The sequence below is a fragment of the Panthera onca genome, chromosome B4 (assembly GCF_046562875.1).
Source record: "Panthera onca isolate mPanOnc1 chromosome B4, mPanOnc1 haplotype 2, whole genome shotgun sequence".
In the NCBI taxonomy this organism is placed as follows: Eukaryota; Metazoa; Chordata; class Mammalia; order Carnivora; family Felidae; genus Panthera; species Panthera onca.
In genome coordinates, this window is record NC_138345.1 from 65,267,597 (window position 1) to 65,292,791 (window position 25,195).

Below are 25,195 nucleotides of genomic sequence, written 5' to 3' on the forward strand. Positions count from 1 at the left end.
TTATATCAAGCTCAAGAAATATTGTCTTATCTGAAATTGTTAAGATTACTTGGTATTCAGATTGAATAATCTATGCTATGTATTATAAAGTAAATTGATATATGATTAAACAATAATTGCTGACAGGGTCATGAATGATAATGTTCGGGAGCTTGTTAAATTTTATCGCTATGGGAACTGAATTTCTATATTGTGTGAGTTTAAAATGTTTATCTTATTTCATTCATTATTTCACTGATATCTTTTCATATATTCACTCATTTTCTCAACAAGAATTTATATATCATCTGGTAAAAGATATATTCACTTTGATAAATGGCCAGTAGAATTAAAGACCTGCATTCAAGTTTTACCACAATATATGACATCAGAGAGATTACCACTTCATAAAAGAGAGACTTTGACTTGGGAAATCTCTTCTTGTTCTGTAATTCCATCTATGTTACAGATTTGTACAGGAGAGTATCTGACCTCTTGTCATTTATAATATACTAAGGAGATAAGAAAATGACATACTATGTTAGGACACCTGCATAAAGCTTAAAACACTATTAATCAAAGCTTAAAATAATTAACTTTATCAGTAAAGGTGTTTAAATGCAGAGGCTGTCAGCAGGTTCAGGAATCTCCAAGGGATGGTCTTTCAAGCCTAGAATCTTGGTCCTGAGTGGCTCAATGATTCACTATCACCAAAATCATGACTTTTTAGTGTGTAATGTAGAATGCCAATTTATTTATTTTAATTTGCAATGACACAAATAATTCCCAGTGAATCATCTTGAGCAGTATATTCTTTATACCAGAAAAACTACATGGGAAGCTAAACTATTGGTAGGATTTTCTTTTAGGGGATTCTCATAGGCTCCAAACAATGGAAGCTACAAATAAGATTTTATGTTTAATAGACTAAATTTCCGGGGTCTATGCAATGAAGTCAATGAGATCAAATAGTTTTATAGTAATTTAAGACATTTGCAAGTACCAACTCTAAGTACTTTGCTGACTAATTATCTAGAATCCTGGTTGACCAAACTCCACTTAGAATGATGCGTTACTTCTTAAGATTTACCAATACATTCAACTAATCTTGTGGGTGTCATTATATCTTTTTGCCTATTTTTAATTCAGTGTGTGTGGAATTTGGAGCATGTGTTCCTAATGGCAATATTATTCATTTATATCCAAGGACTTGGAGGGGTTACTTGTTTAGTACCCCAAAATATTTTGGGAAATGATAATGTCATTTTTGAAACTTTTAAAGATCAATATTATAATAATTATTATTTTGGTTATTTCTGTACTATTATTGTTTGAGCCATTGATCTATGGCTTCTTCTATTTTGAAAAGTGCCAATATTTTAGATTTTTAAAAGTTGACTTGTATGACAGATTATTTAATTTTAGAGATATGTGATGGAAACTAAGATAATTATTATAGTCATGTTTATTACATCTTAAGTACTTTTCCTGGATTTCTCTAATTTTAAAATGTAGGTTTGAGTCAGTATGTCATAAAATGTATTTCCAAATATTCTAGTCTGAGGATTATATGAGTTTTAAATTGAGTCATTATGACAGATCCTGTACAATATGTTAAACATGTTGCTACACATTATGAAAGTTTTCCTTTATTACTATTTATGTAAATTATCTGTGTTTATTTACCAGGAAAAAATGGTCGCCTTGTTACTGATTCGTTAACTATTATCTCTCTGCTCCAAATTTACATTTATATTCTCTTTCCTGTGGTTCTGGAGCAATGACTGCAAACTATTACCCAGACTCATTTGCCAGAAGGCTTCTGCCAATAAGAGGCACTAGGGCAGTGCTTCTTAACCTTGGCTGTGTATTGGAATCACCTGGGAAAGTTTGAGGACTATCAGTGCCTAACTTCCATGTCCACAATTTCAGATTTCTTTATTTGCAGGTGAGGACTGGGTATCGGGCTTTTTAAGATTAAATGATTCTTGGGACGCCTGGGTGGCTCAGTTGGTTAAGCGTCTGACTTCAGCTCCGAGCATGATCTTGTGTTTGTGGGTTCAAGCCCCACGTTGGGCTCTGTGCTGACAGCTCAGAGCCTGGAGCCTGCTTCAGATTCTGTGTTTTCCTTTCTCTCTGCTGCTCCCTGCTCATGCTTTGTCTCGCTCTGTCTCTCAAAAATAAATTAAACATTAAAAAAAAAAAAGATTAAATGATTCTCATGAGAAGCTAAGACTAAGAATGATTATGCCAAAGGACTGTAGTCAGGTAGAAGGTATTTCCTCCTGCTTTAATCTTCCTTCACTGACACCTGAAGAGCAGCATTCACTCCCAGCAGGGGCAGTTGGCCCCTGTTTTCAGCCTCTTTCAGGGACTTCTAGAATCACTCTTTTGTATCCCCTTAAAGATATCAGCAAAAGCTTAGTGGTGCCACTACCTCTCCTTCAGAAGTCTGAGAACTCTCTTTCAAGTTCTTAAGGTACTAGTAGCACCCAAGACCCTTCTCTCCATCAAAAATCTGAGCACCTAATTCACAAAGCCTCACCTCTGAACTCCAATCTATTCTTTTATGCCACCAGTTTTAGGGTCAGAGCTGATTGCTACAGTTATTATCTCTGAGTTATTTAAGCATCCCTCTTGTGTTCTTTCGACACTCCAAAGTTTATGTAACCATTTTTCTATATTAAAGTTATTTTGTGGAACTATGTAGATATTTTCCATTTTCTGGGCTGGACCCAACTGCATCTAAACTTTTTGTTAACTATTTTAATGATATGGCTGTAATAGTCATAGATTAAATGAGAAATTGGAATGTAGTAGCATTTGCCCTTGGATTATGAAATTAGAATTATGGGGAATATTTTTTCCAGCCTCTGTCTCTTTCTCATTCTCTCTCATCTCTATTTCTCTATCTCCATCTTATCTTGATCATCTATATCCTATCTATATCTATATCATCTCTCTCTCTCTCTCTCTCTCTCCCTCCCTCCCTCCCTCTCTCTTTATATCTATGTCTGTGGAAGTAGATGAAATTCAGAAGGGGAAACTTTGCTTTGAAACCTGAATGTAACTGCTAAAATTTAGTACTGCTTACTATGGTATTTACCTTATTAATAAAAATTGAATATATTATTGTTTATTATTCTGCTTTAAAAAGAACAGTAAGAGGTTAAGAGATAGACCACAATTAAGAATACTGTTTTTAATGCTAGCATTCTGGGAAATAATTTGATGATGTTTTAAATATTCCAACTTAGAGATTACATTCAGATGTTATATTAAATAGATCAGAATAAGTTTGATACCTTTTATATGGGAAGTTTCAATGACAACTATTTTACCATTTCTCTATGCATGGCTATTTGGGATTCATGTAGAAAATAACTGGATCATTCAAATGCGATCAGTACATTTTTCTGCTCTCCTTGCTTTAAGTGTCCAGTGCAAATGTAATCTGCCTGAAAACAACAATTGGTGTCCGTGATAGCTATCCAAAACAATATAGAATTACCTGTTTTAAGGGAAGCAGATTATAGTATCCATCATACTGTAGTATTATGTTATAACTTGTGAGAGGATTTAACTTTTATCTCATTTTTCCCTTGAAGAGTCCTCTGTGGTGGATGTTCATGAACTCTATCTTTGCTTTGTAGTATAAGATACTGGAGACATTTTGAAGTTAGGTGCAGAACTAAATACAACACACATGTCATGTCTATTTTCTAGTTGAGACAACAGAGTTTTAAATAAGTGCTAAAATAAAAATACTTAGTATAAACTATTTGAAAAAGCAATGGATTAAAAATAATTTATAACAAATAACACTGTCACTTTTTGCAGATGACCTGATACCAAATATAGAAAAATCCTAAAAATTCCACCAAAAAACTGTTAGAGCTAATAAATGAATTTAGTAATGCTGCAGAATACAAAATTTGTGGTGTTTCTATACACTAATAACAAACTATCAGAAAGAGAAATTAAGAAAACAATCCTATTTGCAATTTCATCTGATAGAATACCTAGGAATAAATTTAACCAAGGAAGTAAAAGAATTGCACACTGAAAACTACAACACTGGTGAAAGAAATTGAAGAAGACAAAAATAAATAAAAGGATATTCAGTGCTCATGGATTGGAAAATTAATGTTAAAATGCCCATACTACCTAAAGCAATCTACAGATTCAATGAAATCTCTATCAAAACACAAACAGCGTTTTTCACTAAACTAGAAATAATTCTAAAATTTGTGTGGAACCACAAAAGATCCCAAAGCCAAAGCATCTTGAGAAAGAAGAACAAAGCTGAAGGTATCACACTTCCTGACTTCAAAGTATACTACATAGCTATAGTAATCAACACAGTATGGTACTGGCACAAAAAAAGACACACAGATCAACGGAACAGAATTGAGATCCCAGAAATAAACCCCCACATATATGGATGGCAAAGGAGCCAAGAACATACAATAAAGAAAGGGCAGCCTCTTTAATAAATGGTGTTGGGAAAACTGATCAGCCACATGCAAAAGAATGAAACTAGACAACTGTGTTACACCAAACACAAAAATTAACTCAAAGTGGATTAAAAGATTTGAATGTAATACCTGAAACTATAAAATTTCTAAAAGAAAACATAGGCAGTAAGCTCCTCGACATCAGTCTTAGTGGTGTTTTTGTGGATCAGATTCCAAAGGCAAGGGAAACAAATGGGACAATACCAAACTAAAAACCTTCTGCACAACAAAGGCAACCATCATCAAAATGAAAAGGCAAACTACTCAATGCGGGAAGATTTTTGCAAATCATGTGCCCACTAAGGGGTAATATCCAAAACATGTAAAGACTTATACAACAAAAAACAAACAACCTAATAAAAAATGAGCAGAGGATCTGAATATTTTTTTCCAAAGAAGAAATACAGAGGACCAAATGGCACATGAAAAGATGTTCAGTATCACTAACTATTACGGAAATGCAAATCAAAATATCATCTCATACATATTAGAATGGCTATTATCAAAAAGACAAGAAATGAGGGTGCCAGGGTGGCTCAGTCAGTTGAGTGTTCAACTCTTGGTTTCAGCTCAGGTCATGATCTCCTTGTCTCTTGAGTTCAAGCCTTGCTGTGGGCTCTGGGCTGGCAGCGATGGGCCTGCTTGGGATTCTCTCTCTCCCTTTCTCTCTCTGCCCCTCTCCCCCACTCACATTGTCTCTGTCTCTCTCAAAAATAAATAAATAAACCTTAAAAAAGATAAGAAATAACAAGTGATGATGAGGATGTGAAGAAAAGGGAACCTTTGTATATTGTTGGTGGGGTTGCAAATTGGTGCACTCACTGTGGGAAACAGTATGGAGATTCTTCATAAATTTTAATTTAAGAGCTACTATATGATTCAGCAGTTCCACTTCTGAGTATTTATCTAAAGAAAACAAAAACACTAATTTGAAAGGATACATTCACCCTTATGTTTATTGAATTAGTTACGCTAGCCAACATATGGAAATAACCTAAATATCCATCAATGGATGAATGGATAAAGAAGTTCTGGTATACTTATTATTGTATACAATACAATATTACTTGGCCATAAAAAGGAATGAAATGTTGACCTTTTCAACAGCATGGATGGACTTTGAGGATATTATGTTAAATGAAATAAATCATAAAGATAAAGACCAATAACATATGATTTCACTTATCTCTACAAAAGCAAAGAAACAAAAACAAAAACAAAACAAAATTAATTCACAGATACCGAGAACAGATTAGTGGCCACCAGATGGGAAAAGGGTTGGGAGGTGAGAAAAAAGGGGGTCAGTTGTAGGGTGACAGATGGTAATAGATGTTTGGGTGTGATCACTTTGTAGTGTATACAGGTGGCAAATTGTAATGTTGTACACCTGAAAATTATGCATAAAAATACTCCAAAGTTTAAAAAAAGCTAGAAAAATTGAAATAAGTAAAAAAGAAATATACTAATGGATTCACAGAATAAGCTCTAAAACTGTTAACAGCTTGAGAGGACACCTCTCTGTAAGCAAGATAATTTAAAGGTAATTTCTAGTTTTGCATTTTATGATGAATGTATATAGTAGAGAAGTTTGTGCAAATAAGTAACAATACATAGAATCACAAGAGACCAAATTCCTATGGAGAGAAAGATAATAAAATAATTAAGACATCTGTATTAAATAGTTACAGGTGCTTCTTATATGATGAATGCCACTCCTTTTTAAAAAAAAATATTTATGTTGAGAGAGAGAGAGAGAGAGAGTAGAGGAGGGGCAGAGAGAGAGGGAGAGAGAGAGAATCTCAAGCAGGCTCTGCACCATCAGTGCAGAGCCCCACACGCGGCTCAAACTCACAAACTGTGAGATCATGACCTGAGCTGAAATCAAGAGTCAGTTGCTTAACCCACTGAGCCATTAGGCACCCCATCTACTTCCTTCCTAATAAAATTCCTTAAATCACCAGCATTATTTGTGTTATTACCTGTACAACACCTTGGAATAATCAACTTCATATAAAAGTTATAATTTATAATGTTTTGAGTAAATTTTACCATCATCTATTAAATAAATAGCAACTTCATCTTAGCTTTCAGCAGAGGGCACTGGAGCACATCATGGAAAAACAACCAAAAATTCTAATGCAAAGAAGTACTCAAGGCATGGAAAACAGCTTTAAACATGTCCTGTGTTTTACATAAGATGATTAGACATGAGTAACTGATGAACTTATCAACATTTTTTAAGACAGTATTTTACACTATAATGAATTTGTGGAAACTTCTGTTTCTATTGCAATTTTCAAAATGACTACTTTGTTCTTTCAAAACACAATGCAAGTAACCTATTATAATTTGGTGACAATGTAGCTTGCTCATTTATATGGATTAGGTATCCAGCTATGATAAAAAATTTAACAGCTCTTTAATAAACTAAATCTTTCTGTCTCTACACATAATAAATGGATTTGTCAGGGCTCAGAAATTGACACTCTTTTTTGTTCTGTACAAGTTCATTAAAATATGTATGATATGGGAGCATTCTAGCTTTGTTTCTGCCATAAGCCAGATGATAAAGATAAAGCTCCTTTATTTCATTGCACTTAGTAGAGATAGCAAGACTTCTAATGGCTCAAATAACAAGCTTTTATGAGTATTCAATAAAGAAGCTAGTCTTTTTGTTTTTAGTAAGGCAGTTGTAATGGTTGTGTAGTATTATAAATTTGAGACTAAAGTTATTTTGAAGACTTCAGCTTCAGATTAAGACAAAGTGGTTGATTATAAAAAAAAGACAACCAAAGTAAGAATACTGAATAATTACTGTAAATTTCTTCTCTTTATAATGAACATATTTTAAGTGAAAGAAAACTGTATCATTATTTTATTTAATTTTTGTATTGGTCTGCAGGGGAGGTAAGAATTAGTGATCTTGCAAAATAATAATTTATAATAGAAATTTTAGTATAATTTTCTATCCATTCTCTGGACTCCACTGATGAAATGAATTTTTATTTATGTTGTAACATCAGTGTGAATTTTATAGTTTATTGTCCTTCAGTGGAGAAAGAACATCTTTAATGTTCTTGTTGTTTGAAAAAGTGGGCATTTATAAATTCAGAATGATGAGTCACACATTTAATTAAATCAAAGTTCTTCACATATTTAAAACTGAAGCAGAGAAACTTCTGTATTAAAAAAATCTAATTTATGCAAATTGTACAGCAGGCAAATGTATATGGCAACAAGTTTTAAATGTCGTTTTTGCTTTGCTTAATGGATGTACTATGATCAAAATAGAGCAAAACATAATATTAAGCCAAGCTGCTCACACAGTTCTTACTTTACTCCATGGGAACAAATTGCTCTCTGGAGAGCAAATAGAATAGCCAGAGCAGAGACTTAAAAACAGTTTTAAAGATACTAGCCAATACCAGCCCCAAATAAATAACAATTACAGAATAGAAAAAAAAATTATAATCATAATCTGATAAGACTGGATTTTTTTTGGCACATTGAGATACCATGGAAATAAAGAGTCAAAGATGTTCTTTTTTTAAAAAATGATTTTCCTTATTTAGAGTAATTTTAGGTCTACAACAAAATCAAGAGATACAGAGATTTCCCATATGTCCCCTGCCCCCACACATGCATAATCTTCACTATTACTACTAACATCACTCACCAGAATGGCACCTTTTTTTGCCAAGAATGCACCTACATTTGTATGTCATCATCACTCAGAGTCTTTGGTTTACCTCAAGATTCACTCTTGACTTTGTATAATCTGTGGGTTTGAACAAATAGATTTCATTGCTCTAAAAGTCCTCTGTGCTCTGCCTATTCACTGCCCTCCCAACCACTGATCTTTTATTTGTCTTCTCCAGAATGTCATATGGCAGTAATCATACAGTATGTAGGGCTTCTTTCTTGAATGTTCCTCGTGTCTTTTCATGGTTTGATAGCTCATTTATTTTTAGTTCTATTGTTTGGATGCACCCCAGTTTGTTAATCCTTTCACCTATTAAAGAACATTTGAATTGCTACCAAGTTTGGGCAATTAAGAATATAACTGATAAAACATCTGTGTGCAAGTTTTTGAGTGGATGTAAAATTTCAGCTTCTTTGGGTAAATTCCAAGGAGAGCAACTGCTAGACTGTATGGTTAGAATATGTTTACTTTTATAAGAAACCACCATACCGTCTTCAAAAATAGCTGTAGGATTTTGCATTTTCACCTGCGATGTATGAGATTTCCTGCTGGTCCACATCCTCACCAGCATTTGATGTTGTTAGTGTTCTGGATTTTGGCCATTCTAATAGGTGTCTAATAGGTATCTCATCATTTCATTTTTATGATAACATGTGATGTGGAGTATCTTTTCATTTGCTTATTTTCCATCTGTGTATCTTCTTTGGTGAGATGTCTTGTAAGGCCTTTGGCCCATTTTTTAAATTGGGTTGTTTTCTTATTGTTGAGTTTTAAGAGCTATATATTTTGGATAATAGCCTTTATCAGATATATCATTTGAAAATATTTTCTTTCAGCCAATGGCTTGTTTTATAATTCTCTTGATACTCTCTTCCACAGAGCAGAAGTTTTTAATTTTAAAGAAGTTCATCTTATTAATTATTTCTTTCATGGATTATGTTTTTGTTGTTGTACCTAAAAGGACATCACTGAATCCAAAGTCATGTAGGTTTTCTTTTATGTTATATTCTAGGAGTTTTATAGTGTATTTTACACTCTATGATCCATTTTGAGTTAATTTTTGTAATAGGTGTGAGGTCTGTGTCCAGATTTATTTTTTTGCCTGTGGATGTCCAGTTAATTCAGCACCATTTGTTGAAGAGATTGCCTTTGCTCCATTGTATTGACTTTGCTCCTTTCTCAAAGATTAGTTGACTATATGTGTGTGTGTGTGTGTGTGTATATATATATATATATATATATATATATATATATATATATATATATATAAATATCTGGGCTCTTGGGCTCTTTTGTCTCTATTACTCTAGATTCATTTTAAGTCTTAGTGTAAAGAAGTAATGCTAAGTTTTTTTTTCTCCTTCAATATTGTGCTAGCTGTTCTAGATCTTTTGCCTCTTCATATAAACTTTAGAATCAGTTTGTTGATATCCACAAAAGAACTTGCTGGGATTTTGATTGTGATTGCATTGGATCTATAAATCAAGTTAGGAAGAATTGACGTGTTGACAATATTGAGCCTTTCTATCAATGGCCATGGACTTTTCTCTATTTATTTAGTTCTTTAATTCATTTGAGTTTTGTACATATATATATAGTTTAGTATATGTGTTTTTAGATTTATTCCATAGTATTTCATTTTTTCGCATGCTAATGTAAAGGGTATTGTGTTCTTAATTTCTAAGTCTGCTTACTCATTATTAGTATATAGGAAAACAGTTTATTCTTGTAAATAAAACTTGTATCTTGCAAGCTTGTTCTAATTGCTTATTAATTCCAGGAGTTTTTTGGTTGATTCTTTGAGACTTGTTACATAGGTAATCATGTCACTTGTAAACAAAGGCAGTTTTATGTTTTTCTTCTCAATCTACATGCCTTTTATTTCCTTTTCTGGCTTTATGGCAATTAACAAGGACTTCCAGTACAATGTTGAAAGCCAGTGATGAGAGGGGACATCTTTTTTTGTCTCTGATGTTAGTAGGAAAACTTTACATTTCTCACCAGTAAGTATGATGTTAGCTGTAGGATTTTTTGTGGAGAGTCTTTATCAAATTGAGAAAGTTTGTCTTTATTGCTAGTTTACTATGAGTTTTTATCATGAATAGGTGTTGGAATTTGTCAAGTGCTTTTTGTGCATCTGTTGATATGATAATGTGTAATTTTTTTTTTTAGTCTGTTAATGTGATGAACAACAGTTATTGACTTTTGAATGTTGAACCAGTCTTGTACACCTAGTATAAATCCCACTTAGTTGTGGTATATAATTCTTTTTATACATTGTTGGATTCATTCTGCTAATAACTTGTTGAAGATTTTTGCATCTATATTCATGAGATATTGATCTGTACTTTCTTTTCTTATAATATCTTTCTCTGGTTTTGATCTTAGGGTAATGCTGGCCTCCTGGAATGAAAGCTATCCTTAAAATTCAATTGCATTGGAAATTCTTGGGTCAGACAAAATGATATCCTGGCACTTTTGGCCCTTCTAGAATTAGCTGAGTGGAGTTACAATTTTCCTCCCTCAAATAAGTCATATTTTCAAGTAACATTAGGTCTGAATAATTTTTCCAGTTATTTATGTACACTCTCCTGTTTGCTCAGATATTTTATTTAGTACAGAATAGTTTAAGTGCTTTTGCTATATACTTGTGCAATAAAATGACATCTATTTTTTCACTTTATAAGTAACAAAACTAAGGCATGAAAATCTTAAGTATCAGAACAAAAACCAGTGATAAGTCAATAATAGCACTAGTTAGGTCCTTTGTTTACTAAACTTGGTGATAAAAAAAAATTGTAGAAGTAATTGAAGTGCAGTAACATTCGACTCAGCAATTGCTGTTGTTGCTTTAAAATTTTTAACCTGGTCTGTAAGTTGACTTATATTAGAAATAAACCAAGGTTATTCCTACAGTGAGGCTATATCCCAGGCTTATAGAAAATAAATCTTTACCATTTTTATAATTTTCCCTACACAGATAGCCGTGTCAATATCTTTAAAAGAAAATGTGCCTAGGAAAAGAAAAATTCATGTCTTCTCATTTCTAGCATTTCCTTCTTGTTCCCCAGTTCAATACACAGCTGAAAATTTGCCTAGAGCTGATAAACTCTGAGTTGTCTTCAAAGCATTGAGCAACACAGAAGAAAATCAAGCCAACATGAGATGGAAAAGACAACAAGAAGCGTTTTAAAATTTCTTTTTAGGTCTGCTGACTCATTCTCATTAAGACTAACTTCTGATTCTTTTATGAATTCCATATCAGTTATTTGTAAAAAGGATCAAAGGCTATTATTTTAAGTGGAAACTCTTTGAGGGTAGAGGTAATGCTTTATCTTTTTATAATAATGTGCCTAATAGACTGCATTGTTCAAGTAAGTAAGGAATGAAAAAGATGAATGCATGTATTTATAAGTGGATTTCTAACTTTAAATGCTAATTATTTAGACATTCTAAAATCTACTCATTGCACTCAGTAGACATTTGTGGAGTAGCTACTAGGTGCAATGCGCTCAACTATGTATTGTAGATAATATAAGATTAGTAAATACTTCCTTTCAAGGAGCTCACAGTCACAGAAATAACAGAATACTAGCACCTAAAGAGACCACAGAGAACTTCTAGCTCAACCCCCTCATTTTACATACATGAGAAATGAGGAATAGGGAGGCTAATCACTTCCCAATGTGAAAAAGCTATACAGTAGGGAGTCCTCGACTCCAAAATCCAAAATACATTGGAAAGAAAAACATGTGTTCTAATAATTTAAGTACATGGCAGATGGTGAGATTTGCTAGGACAGACACACAATGCCCTGTAATTTTGTGGGACTCTGTGTTTTATGATGAAAAGCACTCCTTGTAATGGCCATTCCAAGATCACCATTTACTATGTGACTTGTGAAAGTTGTTTAAAGGCTAAGTATTTCCATTTGTAAAAATGATAGCATAATGAAGATATTGCAATATTCTGTGAGTTCTAGACACAAAGTAATCATTTAATAGCAGTTATTGTTATTTTTGTGATGAAAGCATAATATTTCATAAATTTAAACAAAATAAAAAATTAAACTGAAGGTATAATCTTTAATAAACTTATAAATTAAAAAAAATAAAATTTAAACATAAGTTTAAATATAAAGATAAATTTAAATAAGTTTAAAGAAATAAAGAGATTTTGTTATGTAATAAGCTAGATATACACACACACACACACACGTTTAATATTAATTTCCTTTAAACTAAGAAAATTCCATTTTGTGGACAGGTATATTAGGGATTTGACAAACCTAATAGCAGTTGAGATACCCTTGCTCCCTAAGAGTTAGAAGGCAGTATATCCATCATAGAGGAAAAGTGTAGGCCAGGGATCAAAAACTAGACCTAAACCTGGTAAGAAATGTATTGGCAGAAGGAAGGGAGATTAATGTTGAACTGTTGGATGGTTAATGTCCTCTCCAGTGCCAGAAGTAAGTCTAATTCAGTGCATTCCCAAGACCAATGAAAAAAACATTGAGCTGCATAACAGTATAATAGAAAAACAAAATCATCTAAATGAAGACTAAAATTGAGGTCATGCCTTAAAATTACATAAGTTCAGTGGTACAATTTCAGCTTTCTGAAATTGGCAGTCCTATATCTTAAAGATTTCTGTAAACTGTATTACAGAGTATGCTTTCATTGTCCCAAAGATGACAAGTGGTAATTTATTCTTTTATAGAAAAACACCATCTTTTCTTCCTCCCACAATTTTCTTATTCATATGGTTATAAGACATTAATTAAAATTATGCAGCTTTTAATTAAAGTGGAGGGGAAGAGATGTGTAGGTCCTTGCTGGCTTAAGATTTGTAAACAAAAAATAGGCAGTTCTGAGAGGGTGATTTTAATTTTTTACTGTTCTTTTTATATCTGAATGATTATTCTTAAGAAATCTGAACTGTAAAATGTATGCTTAATAGATTAAAATAGCAAATAGTGATATTTATGAGGTAAAATCATCAGAACTTGGTGATGCATTACATAAAGTTTGTGGGAGAAGTGTCAAAGGTGACTTTCAGGGTTTTGGTAAGTGACAGAGCCCTTTACTGCTTTTGGAAACATCAGATGGTTTGGTTTTTGATATGGTCAGATGCTTTTGAGATGTCCATGTGGAGCTGCCAATTACATGGATGGATACAGACCTCTAAAACTCAGTGAAATGGAGAGGGGAGGTCATAGATTAAATATTGTAGATTATAGATAGCTAAAAATTCTTTGACACTTGTACCTTTGAGAGATCTATTTTCTCTCCTATTTAGTCTGGACAGGCTCTCTATTTTGACAAGTAGAATATGCTGGAAATGATTCCATGGTAGTTTCTAGACCCAAGCCTTAAGAAAATGGTAGCTTCCAATTACCATCTCTTGGAATAGTCTCTCTGGGGAAGACAGTTACCACAAAATAAGTCTATCTGAGACTACTGTGCTATGGGGAAGCCCAGACTTCCATGTGGAAAAGACATGAAGAGAGGATCAGATGTTCATCTAGCCTCTGCTGTTCCCTACACCCTGGCCCAGGTGCCTAATATGTGAGCAAAGGAGATATCTTAGACATTCTTTATTACATTGCGGTAGAAAATATAGGAAACCTCTCACCTGAAGTAACATGAAAAATAGGAAATTCACCTGCTCAATTAATGGATCTGGCTAAAAAAAATTCCAGACATAATGTCAAAAATGTCAACTTGTTTCTTTTAGTTGATAATCATATAATACAGATGGAGAGAGATGATGTAACAAAGTAATTGTTTACTCATTACAAGGAATTTAAAGATAATTTAAAGGAGCCAGGACTTGCTGGGTTAGAAAATAAAATTATGTTTTATTCCCAGTCTCTTCTAACAGAAAATTCTAAAAGTAAGAAAGGCATCAGGACAATGATTAATTGAGTGCTATCAGGAGAGCATGCTATCCACATAAAGATGAACCCCAAAGTCTTATGAGTGTGATTATAAAACCCTTTGTTAAGAGCTCAGACAGAGGTAAGGGCATGCCTTGCAGATACTGGCCATTGGGCAGTATGGTTTCTAAGAACCTAGTGGGCTGCATGAGGGTCCTCTTCTCAGGACTAAACTTCGTGCACGTGCATAATTTTTGAATGAATGAGCCAAAAGGTCAGTAACCTTACAGAAACGTGCTTGGCAAACATTCTCTAACAAGAGGGAGGTAAATCACTATTTTGTAAGGTACACAAAAGAACTTAGTCCTAGTAGGCATCCTCATGAGCAATGTCAAGTGGGAATATGGGTCTCTATAATTAGTAAGAATGGCCAACACTTCCAAAAGGCTTCTCTCAGCCTTGTCAGGGTTACAAATGAAAGTCTGGAAAGGGGTAAACTTTTCAGGACACACAGGTGTGAGAATAGCAAATACACTAGACATCCCCGCCCACCGACCCGCCCCCGATCCAAGGTTTCCTTTTCCCCAGCTTCAGTTAGTGGTGGTCCACCAGTGTCTGGAAGCAGGTGATCCTCCTTCTGAGGACACTATCAGAAAGTCAATAGTAGCCTAACACTCTATCATTCACCTCACTTAATGCCATCACTGAGACATTTTATCAACTCACATCACAAAAAGGGTGATATTCTGAGAGAGAGAAACCACATTCACATAACTTTTATTGTAGTATATTGTTCTAAATGTTCCGTTTTATTATTAGCTGTTGTTGCTAATCTCTTACTGTGCCTAATTTGTAAATTAAACTTTATCATTAGCTATGTGTGTATAGGAAAAACACATAGTATACACAGGGTCTGGTATGATCCATAGTTTAGGTGTCCACTGGAAGTCTTGGAACATATCGATATCCCTGTGGATAAGTGAGAACAACTGTATAACGGACCCTAAATGAACTAAAGAACTATAGTTTTGGTGTCTTCACCAGAGCTAACTGAGGGAATTCAACCTCCAGAAGTCAAGATTGCCAAGTGAGCTTTTAGGCAAATTAGTTGCATGTGTTTAAGAAGGCAGAAAAGGTCAGAATTAATATAATTTATTGAATTCAGGATCAAATTCTTATTACTTCTTATGAAAAAGAATGATTGTTTATTCAATGAAAAATATGTTTCAACTTTACTCCCTCATTGCCATATTTTTAAGAAAAATATTAGAGGATTCAGAATCATGAAGCAAGAGCCCCCCAATATGCTCATTTGATGCTATCATATTACACTGCATTAATTTCTTATTTCTATGTTAGGGGTTGGCCCTGTATTAGACCATGGCTAATGCCCATCCTCAATTCTATCAAATGTCCAAGGACTGAAATTGGTCTAATATTGATGTATGTAGGCTGGGGGAGGTAAGAGATATGAATATGGCCTGATACAGATAACTTATTTTTTTCCGTCTGTATAAGGTGGGTCAGGCTCTGATCTTACAGCCTGTTAAATACCTTAACTTCAGGTATTTTCTGAATGAGTTTTCTTCATCCTTTGTGTAATAGTTGCTTCCTAGTGTCTCTTTTCTTCCTAGAGATGAAACTGTCATGGGAAGCTGACTAAATAGACTGACACAGAAAGGGAAATGCAAACATGATGTGGACACTAATTGTAGAAAAAACATAGTTTTAAATTTTGCACTGTTTATGATTTAGAAGTATTTCACATTTTTATTTTTATTTTTTTAAGTTTATTTATTTATTTTGTGTGTGTGAGAGAGGAAGAGAATGAGAAGTGGGAGGAGGCAGAGAAAGAGGGACAGGATCCCTGATAGGAGGCTTGAACCCACAAACCGTGAGATCATGACCTGAGCTGAAATCAAGAGTTGGATGCTTAGCTGACTGAGCTCCTCAAGCTCCATGAAGTATTTCACATTTTTAAAGCCCTGTGAGAAAGTTCAGAGTTCATATAGTTCCTTGGATGAAAGGATTTCTTTTAGTGCACATATCAGGGACATGATCATTTGAGAGCCTGAGTGAGCCAGACCCCACACAGTCTCTCTCTCCCTTCCTTTCTTCTTTGCTAATTTATTTCCCCTTCTTTTATTCCCCCCTTTCTTTTATTTAGCCACATCTGCTTTAACATAGTCAGTCCTCTCCCATGGGCTAAGTCTTCAGAGAAATGTACTAAGGCTCATGGTTAGACCTGACCACAAAGATGCCCTTCCTGAGATGAAATTTATAGGTTAAAAGCAATTGTGCTACCCTCTGCAAAGATTACTTCACTGCTTCTATTCCCAGGGCCAGGAGAAGACCTTCAATTGCCAAAATCAAAACGTAAATACTATCTTTGCACAAGTGAGACTCTGTGCAAGAGGACTTAGAACAAATCAGCACAAACATGAATTATTTCTTTCAGTATATTAAGTCATACTTTCAATGAGTGTACCTCATTGAAGCTGGCCTCATGAAGTTCAGGCCTGACAACATGTAACATTTAAAGACAAACAAGCATAAAGAAATCTTATGAGGGATTCACTGTTTTACTTCTTGGTATGCAGAATATTATAAGGAATATTAACATTTATAACCTCGGTCTAGCAACATTTCTCATGCCTCATTCTGGAGAACTTCACTTCAGGGAGTCTTTGTCACTCGCACCCTTTCCCTCAGTTCTTCCAAATACCTCATGCTATTTACTCTGAGGACCGCAATTTAAGAACTGATTTTTGAAAAATTACTTCCCTCCCTCTTCATATTCTGATCTCTTTCTTTACTTTTTTTTTTTTTTTTTTTTGTACATGAAAGTTAGCTTCAAGTGTGACCAATGACTTTCCTGGGAGAGGAACTGAAGAGATAATTGGGGTGGGGTATGTGTATATGTATATTATGTATATACATAATATATATATATAATTATAGAAATTTATATATATTATATAATTATATATATTATGATAAAGAAATAATTTGTTTAGAATTTCCAGCTCTGACTATATTAAAATGGTAAGCAGCTTCAGGTGGAACTTTGAATCCCCCAAGCATTTCTATTTTCAAAGCATTTATATGTAAGAGCCAAAAGGCTTTTCAAGTTTCTCTGTTTATGTGTGTTTCCTAGTGGATGATATTTTTCCTTTGTTCTCCAGTGTATTCCTGATCTCAAGTTTGCCTCAAGATACATCTTATTAGTGTGATATCCTCTTAGCTAAGTCAGCTTGGAAACATTTTGACAAATCGTATTTCGAGGCTCATTATTTTAACTAAAGTTTCTCTATAGTTTCATTTAGTGTTTTATCGAATGTAAATAAACCCTGATATCGAATCTTACCTATCTCTTGAAATCTGATTTGTTTCCTCCTCTTCTGTAAACCTTTCTCTATAAAAGCCCACAATGAGTTATAACCTTCCTAAATATTTAAAAACTTATTCTTTATAACCTTCCATGTTTCCAGGGTTATATTCATTTCTCAACAACATGCCCTGAGCATTTATGATATAAAAGATCTTGTGTGTAAAGAACTCTGCTAGACCTTAAAGACACAGTCAAGAATACGTTGACATTGTTTGCTTCAAGGGGTGCCAAGTCTAGTGGGAAAAAGAAGAAAATCCATAATTATAATCCCCATCCCAGAATAATGCAATGAGTATTAAAGTAGAGATATTCTACTTTATTATATTGTTTCCCTAAATACTTTAGAGCAGTATATTGGATTAAAAGATCTTCAAACTAAAACAGCAAGAATAAGAGTAAAGTGGATCTAGTGGTAACTCATTAGAATTTTATATATTTGTATGTGATTTATTTCCTATAATTTAGAGAACAGAGATTATTTACACAAAATTTAAATACATTAATTTCTTACTGGGTGTTTCCTTTCAAACCTTAACATATGTCTGGTGTCAGCAATATTTAAATGCTGCCTTGTTAACTAATTATTTGGTTCTTTAATGTTTTCTGCAGAAACAAAGTATGAGAGGTAGGAACTTCACACTTATGTTTAAATGTACTGCGTTAAAATGTGCTGTTCTGACTCTAGACACACTTTTCTAATGGCACTTTTGACTTTGTGCCTTTCTAGTTCCCCCTTAAGTACTATTTTCTCTCCTTTCTGTGCTTCTCCTATCTACAGACAATCATTGCTTACCCATCTCTCACTAGCTTCTTCTACTCATCTTTTTTAAATTTTATTTTACTTATTTAAGTAGTCTCATCTTTATTTAATTTTATTTTACTTATTTACTTAATTAGGTAATTTTATTTTACTTATTTAAGAAAATGCTTTCTGTGCCCTTCCATTCCTGTCTAAAGGCAATCATTGCTTTCCCATCTCTCACTAGTTTCTTCTACTCATCTTTTTTTAATTTTATTTTACTTATTTAAGGAATCTCTACACCCACCATGGGCTTGAACTCATAATCCCAAGACCAAGAGTGTCATGCTCTTCTGACTGAGCCAGCCAGGAGCTCCTCTTCTACTCATGTTTCATCCATACCTCTCTCTCCTATCCCATTTTCCCAGAGACTGGTTCTGCCGCTACCCAGAACTATGCTTGCCACTTAGAATTGGGAGTCATGGAATCCTGAAGGTATCTGATGAAAACTGTGGATTCTCTCTCTCTCAACAATGCCCTAATATGTACATTTATTTTCATTATAGATTTGTCAAGTTCACAGATTTACTCAATTCCATTTGAACCTCTCCTCAAAATGGAGCTTCCCACCTTATTTATTGAAAGCAGAAATCTCCTGTGCTGACCAGAGATAGGATTGGCCACCTATCTCACCTTCCCTACTCTCTACTTCCATTCAAAACCACAATGTTAAAGCTTTGAGAGCACCATGTCACATCAAGTTTTAATGACCTAAATGCTTCACATGATTTATTTTTCAGGGAACATGTATTTTAATAGAGTTTAGGTAATTTAATATGTCATCACAAATAATAAGAGTAAGTATAAGAAAGTTTTCTGTTCCCTAGTAATTGCTGCCAATAGTGCCTTAAACCCACTTTCCATCTGGACAGAGGAAATAGTATGTCACTCTGATTCCATGACATTTCACATATTTTCTAATATTAAAATAATCTCACTTTTAATTTTGTACATTTAAAACTCCAATCTCCAGGTGGTTCAAATATTTTTTGTTTTCCCAACAAAGGTTAGACAACATGACACTTGTGGCTATGTGAATATCTGGTAGGGGTCTGTGGGGAGCTGGTGAAGGGATCTGCTTTCACATGACCCCACTGTTCCTCTTTCTGGCACATACTGCTCTAGTGTTAAGAGTACAGAAGAGGGAAAGAAAAGTATATGCCTCCATATACGGTTGTCCACCGTTAAGTTGCTATTGAATCTTTGGTTAGTTTCCCTGTTTGGCCCCCTGAACAATGGGGAATTCCTGTTGACCCATATCTGACCTATATGGAAACAAACAAGATTCCAACCCTGGGATCTCAGTCAGATTAGAACCTATTTTCTGAACCAATTGGTAAAGAACCTAGAAAGCAGCTTCTGTCACTTTTCCCCTGGCCATGACTCCAGTGGTTCTTCTCCTTCACTGACACAGATACAGATGAGCAAGCCTAATAGCAAAGTGCATGTCTCATCTTGGAACAAAAATATTCACCTTTTCTCATTCAGGGCCTTTCTTCCTTGATTCTAGAAAGCCAGGATTTGATCACATACAATCCGGCTGTAAAGCCCCTATGTGCAACCACAGTAGTATTTTCTACTTCTAAAGGTAGAAATAAGTGTGTTTCTGAAAATTAATTATTGTTTTTATATTATTTGTTATATTTTATTTTTAAATAGCTTTATTCAGGAATGACTGACAATTAACTATGCATATATGATAGGTTGTGTTCTGTGTACCTACCAGTAATATCATCAACACCATTAAGATAATGAACATATCCATCACCTGGAGTATTTATTCCTTTCTCTTTTAATTCCCTTTTCCATCCCTTCCTCACCCCCACCTTGCTCCCAGGTAACCACTGATTTACTTTCTGTAACCTTAGCTTACTTGCATTTACTAGAATTTAATGTAAACAGAATCTTACAGTATGTATGCTTTTTGTCTGGCTGCTTTCACTTTGCATAATTATTTTGAAATTCATCTATGGTATTGTGTGCTACTAGTTCAAGCCTTATAATTGTATGTATCAATAATTATTGTGTACCAATAGTCCATTTATTTATATTCAGCGTTATGCCATTGTATGGATATAACAATCTTTTTTTTTTTTTGACTCATATGGGTTGCTTCCTACAGTTGACTTTCACAAATAATGCTACTATGAACATTTGTACATAGCTTTATATGGAACTATGCCTTCATTTATTTTGAATAAATAATGGTTGGATCTTATGATGATAAATATTTAGCTTTTGAGAAAATTTCAAACTACTTTCCTAAGTGATTTTATTATTTTATATTCTCATAAACAGTGACTGAGAGGTTTTTTTTTTTCGTATGTTCATCATTTTTACTTTTAGCCATCCTTATACATACGTAGTGACATATAATTGTGGTTTTGATTTGCATTTTCTGGTGGATAGAGATATTTGACATCGTTTCATGTGCTTATTTTCCACCCAAATGTCTTCTTTGGTGAAGTGTCTGTTCAAATAGTCTGCCTATTATAAAAATAGGGTTGTTTGTTTTCTTATTATTGAGATTTAAGAGTTAGTTTGTATAAAATCTTATCAGGTATGATTTACAAATATTTTATTTAAACTTGTTGCTTGCTTTTTCATTCTCTTCATAGTGTCTTTTATAGAAGTTTTTTAATGTTTGTGAAGTTCAGTTTATCACTTTCTTACTTTTATGTGTCATGCCTTTGGTATTTATGGTATTTTTGCCTAACCCAAGATTACAAAGATATTTTCCTATATTTTCAGGAATGGATATTGATTTTATCAAATGCTTTTTCTCTAGTGGGAAAATATATATTATATATTTTCTTTTTTTAGTTTGCTAATATGGTGAATTGAATTTAGTGATTTTCAAATATTAAACCAACTTGACATTCAAAATATAAGCTATAATTGGTCAGGATATATATTTTATATAAGGATATATTATAAATTTGACTTATTAAAATTTTGTTAATGGTTTTTGCCATTATGCTCATAAGGATTGTGGGTTTGTTGATTTTTTTTTTTTGTAATGGCTGTGCTTAGTTTGACATCAGGATGATACAGGTCTTACGTTGCTATTTTTTTTTTAAGTGGGCTCCATCCCCAACATGAAGTTTGACCTCATGAGCCTGGGATTAAGAGCCTCCTACTCTACTGACTGAGCCAGCCAGGTGCCCCAGGATGATACAGGTCTTATAAAATGAGTAGAAAAGTATTTATTCCTCTTCAACTTTCTAGAAGTATTCATGTAGATTTGATATTATTTCTTCCTTTAGTATTCATTAAAATTTACCATTTTGGCCTGGGGTTTTCTTTGTGATAAGGTTTTTAACTACAAATGTAATTCCTTTATAGATAACAGACCTACCCAGGCTATCTATACTACATTAGTGAACTGCGGTAGTTTGTGTCTTTCAAGGGAATTGTTTATTTCATCTAGGCTGTTGAATTGATTGTCATCATGTTGTTTATGACTTTCCCATATTATTCTTTTTATATTTGTGGAGTCCATGGTGATGAGCTCTTGCATCTCTGATAGTTAATTTATTTCTTTTCTCTTTTTTTCCCTGATCACTTTGACTAGAAGTTTAATAATCTTCTTGATCATCTTAAAGAATCAGCTTTTGGTTTTATTGATATTCCCTATTGTTTGTCTGTGTTCAGTCTCATTTGCTTACTTTGCATTTAATTTGCACTTATTTTTTTCTAGGCTTTTCAAGGTAAAAGCTGAGGCCATTTATTTTTTTCTAATATATTAGTGTAATAAATTTTACACTAAGTACTGTTTTAGCTTCATAACACAAAGTTTGATATGCTCTTCCGTTAAGTTTCTTTCAGTTTGAAATATGTTATAATTTTCCTTTTGATCTTTTTTTACATGGGCTATTTAGAAGTGTGTTATTTAGTTTTTAATATTGGGGAATTTTCCAAATATCTTTTTATAATTGACTTACATTTTAATTCCACTGTACTCAGAGAAAATAATTGATATGACTTGAAACCTTGAGATTTTTTAATATTCATTTTATGTCCAGAAAATGGTTAGCAAATATTAGCTTAGTAAATGTTCCATGTGCACATGACAATGAGTTTATTATGTTGTTTTTGCACAGAGTGTTCTATAAATTTCAATGAGGTCTTGCTATTTGCATGATTTCTGTTGAGAAATATATTGTCATCTTTATCTTTGTCCCACCTGCATGTAACATGACTTGTTATATACTGGTTTTGAACAACCTGAACAATTTGAATATCATGTGCCTTGATATAGTTTTCTTCACGTTTCTTGTGCTTGGAGTTCCCTGAGCTGCTTGGATCTGTGGCTCATATTTTTCATTAACTTTGGAGAATATATATTTTGGATATTAACCTTTTATTAGATATATTATATTAGATATATTTTCTTCCATTCCTTTTCATTTTATTGATTGTTAATTCTGTCATCTTTGTTAGTTCTGAGTTGGAGTTTGTTGATTTTTTTTTCTTCTGGGTTACAGTTTTTACTTTTGTGTGTTTCATAGTTTTTTACTGATACCAGACATTTAAAATTTTACCCTATTCATTGTTGGATATTTTTGTATTCTTTTTAATCTCCTGATTTGGGGGGACATGACTAATTTATTTTGAATAGTTTGATTTTTTTTACACTCTCGCTTTTAAGATTTATTATTAATTATTGTTGTTATCAAGTGGAAACTGAGTAGCATTTAGTGTAGGGAAGTGCTTTCTAAAAATTTTTTTTAATGTTTATTTATTTCTGAGAGAGAGAGAGAGAGAGAGTGTGTGTGTGTGTGTGTGTGTGTGTGTGTGTGTGTGCTGATGATCTGGGGGAGGGGTAGAGAGAGAGGGAGAGACCATTCCAAGCAGGTTCTGCACTTTCAGCACAGAACCCAATGTGGGGCTCAATCTCATGAACTGCAAAATCATGACCTGAGCCAAAATCAAGAGTCAGCTGCTTCACCGATTGAGCCACCCAGGCACCCCTGCAGGGAAGTGGTTCTTAACCAGCCATAATTGTCCCTCACAGGACATTTGACAATTTCAGGAGAATTTTTGATAGCCACAACTGTAGGGGGGAGGTGGTCCTGGCATCTAATGAGTGGATGCCAGGGATGCTGCTAAGCATCCTACAAAGCACAGGGCAGCCCCCAGCAAGAGAGAGTTCCAGGTCAAAATGTTAGCAGTACTAAGACTGAGAATCCCTGATGTCTAGTGAATGATGTTTTCAGCCATTGGCACTTCTGAGAAGCCAACATATTTATGTAACAAACTGTAATTGATTTTTTTTTCTTTAAATTTGATCCAGACTACTCTTCATTCACAGTACTAAAACATCTGGACATTTTTTATTCCATTGTAGCATTTTCAGTTAGAGCAACCGTACAAAAGAGGATTGTGTTCTATCATACTTCATTTAAAAGACTGAAATTGAAGTAATCAAAGCACATGCCATTTCTCTTGCCACTTATTTAAATTCTCTATTATAGGGACTCAACATACCTCTTGCTGCTCTCTTACACAGGAAAACAAGTCTTCACCACATAGAATTCCAAGTTATTTATGAGGAACTTATGAAACCATGAAATATAAATTGAGAAGCTGACACAGCTCAGAAGGAGAGCATTTTGTTTTCAGTCAATTGTAGAAACCCAGGTAATGTCACTCAGTGGCCATATTTTTTCACTTCAACAAAAATTCCTGTCACCTAAATTCAAAGTAAAGGGTAATAATTTAATCGAAGCCAGCAACTATAATGAAGTAAAGATATAATTTCACAAATGCTTTATTCTTTAAGAACGTAGCCAAGCTTGTACTCTTTTAACTTGCCAAATGTCTATCATTTTGTTTCCTAAGTTGCACAAAAGAGATTATTTCAACATTTAAGTGAAGAACTAGTTTTGATTCCTGTTTTTTGTAAAGACTGTATTAAGGTCCTCTTAGGTGAATTGCTCAGAATCAATGAATAGAAATACAGAAATCATGACAGTTAATCTATTCTTTGCCTCTTCAAACCTATATTTTAAACTTACCAATTATGTTTTTTCTAAATTTCATTTATAAATTAATTGAAAAAGTTTTTACATTCAATACTTAACTGGCATAAATTACATGAAGAAAAGATTCAAGTTTGTGAGCCATATATGACATTATCTAAAAGGAGAATGGATATGAGAATTCAAGCTACCATTGAAAAATATTAATTCTGCTATTTAAACTTTAATAAATTGAGAGCTTATTAGAGTAGCATGATTTCTTTTTGAATTTTCATTTGGTAGTTTAAAAAACTTTAACATATATGAACTCTATATGAGCTCAATCATTACAACTTATATTCTTTTGTGCTCCTCCCCTGCCTTCCAATAAAAAATATATTGAATTTCATATTTATCATACACAAAAAGAATTAAAAATTAACTTTAGTATATATGCATATATATTTGAATAATATATTTAAGGTTTGTTTCCAAATTTTAGAAAATAGTTTAGTAGTGCAAGTAGCCTTTTGGGACTTGCTGTCCTTAATCAATGCATTTCTGAGACTTTTCTATATTGCTGTACATATTTGTTCTCATTCATTATCACTGTTACATCTCATTTAATAAATTTAAACAACTCATGTATGTATCCTTTTCTTGATGTACAGAATCTGTGTTATGTTTAATAATTTCACGTAAGAAAAAATGTTACTATGAACATTCTGTGCGTGCCTCGTTTAACTCAATCCAATTATTGGGTCCATAAGTAAGCTCATATCTGTATATACAAGAAATTCTTTAAAATGATGGTACCAATTTGTATTCCCAGCAGCAATTCTGGCCAGCACCTAGCACTGACAGACTTGATTTTTTGCATAAGTAATTGCTTTAAAATTTTATGTCATTATGGTCTGAATTTCCATTTCTCCAACATATCATTGAAGTTGAACATTCTTATTTAT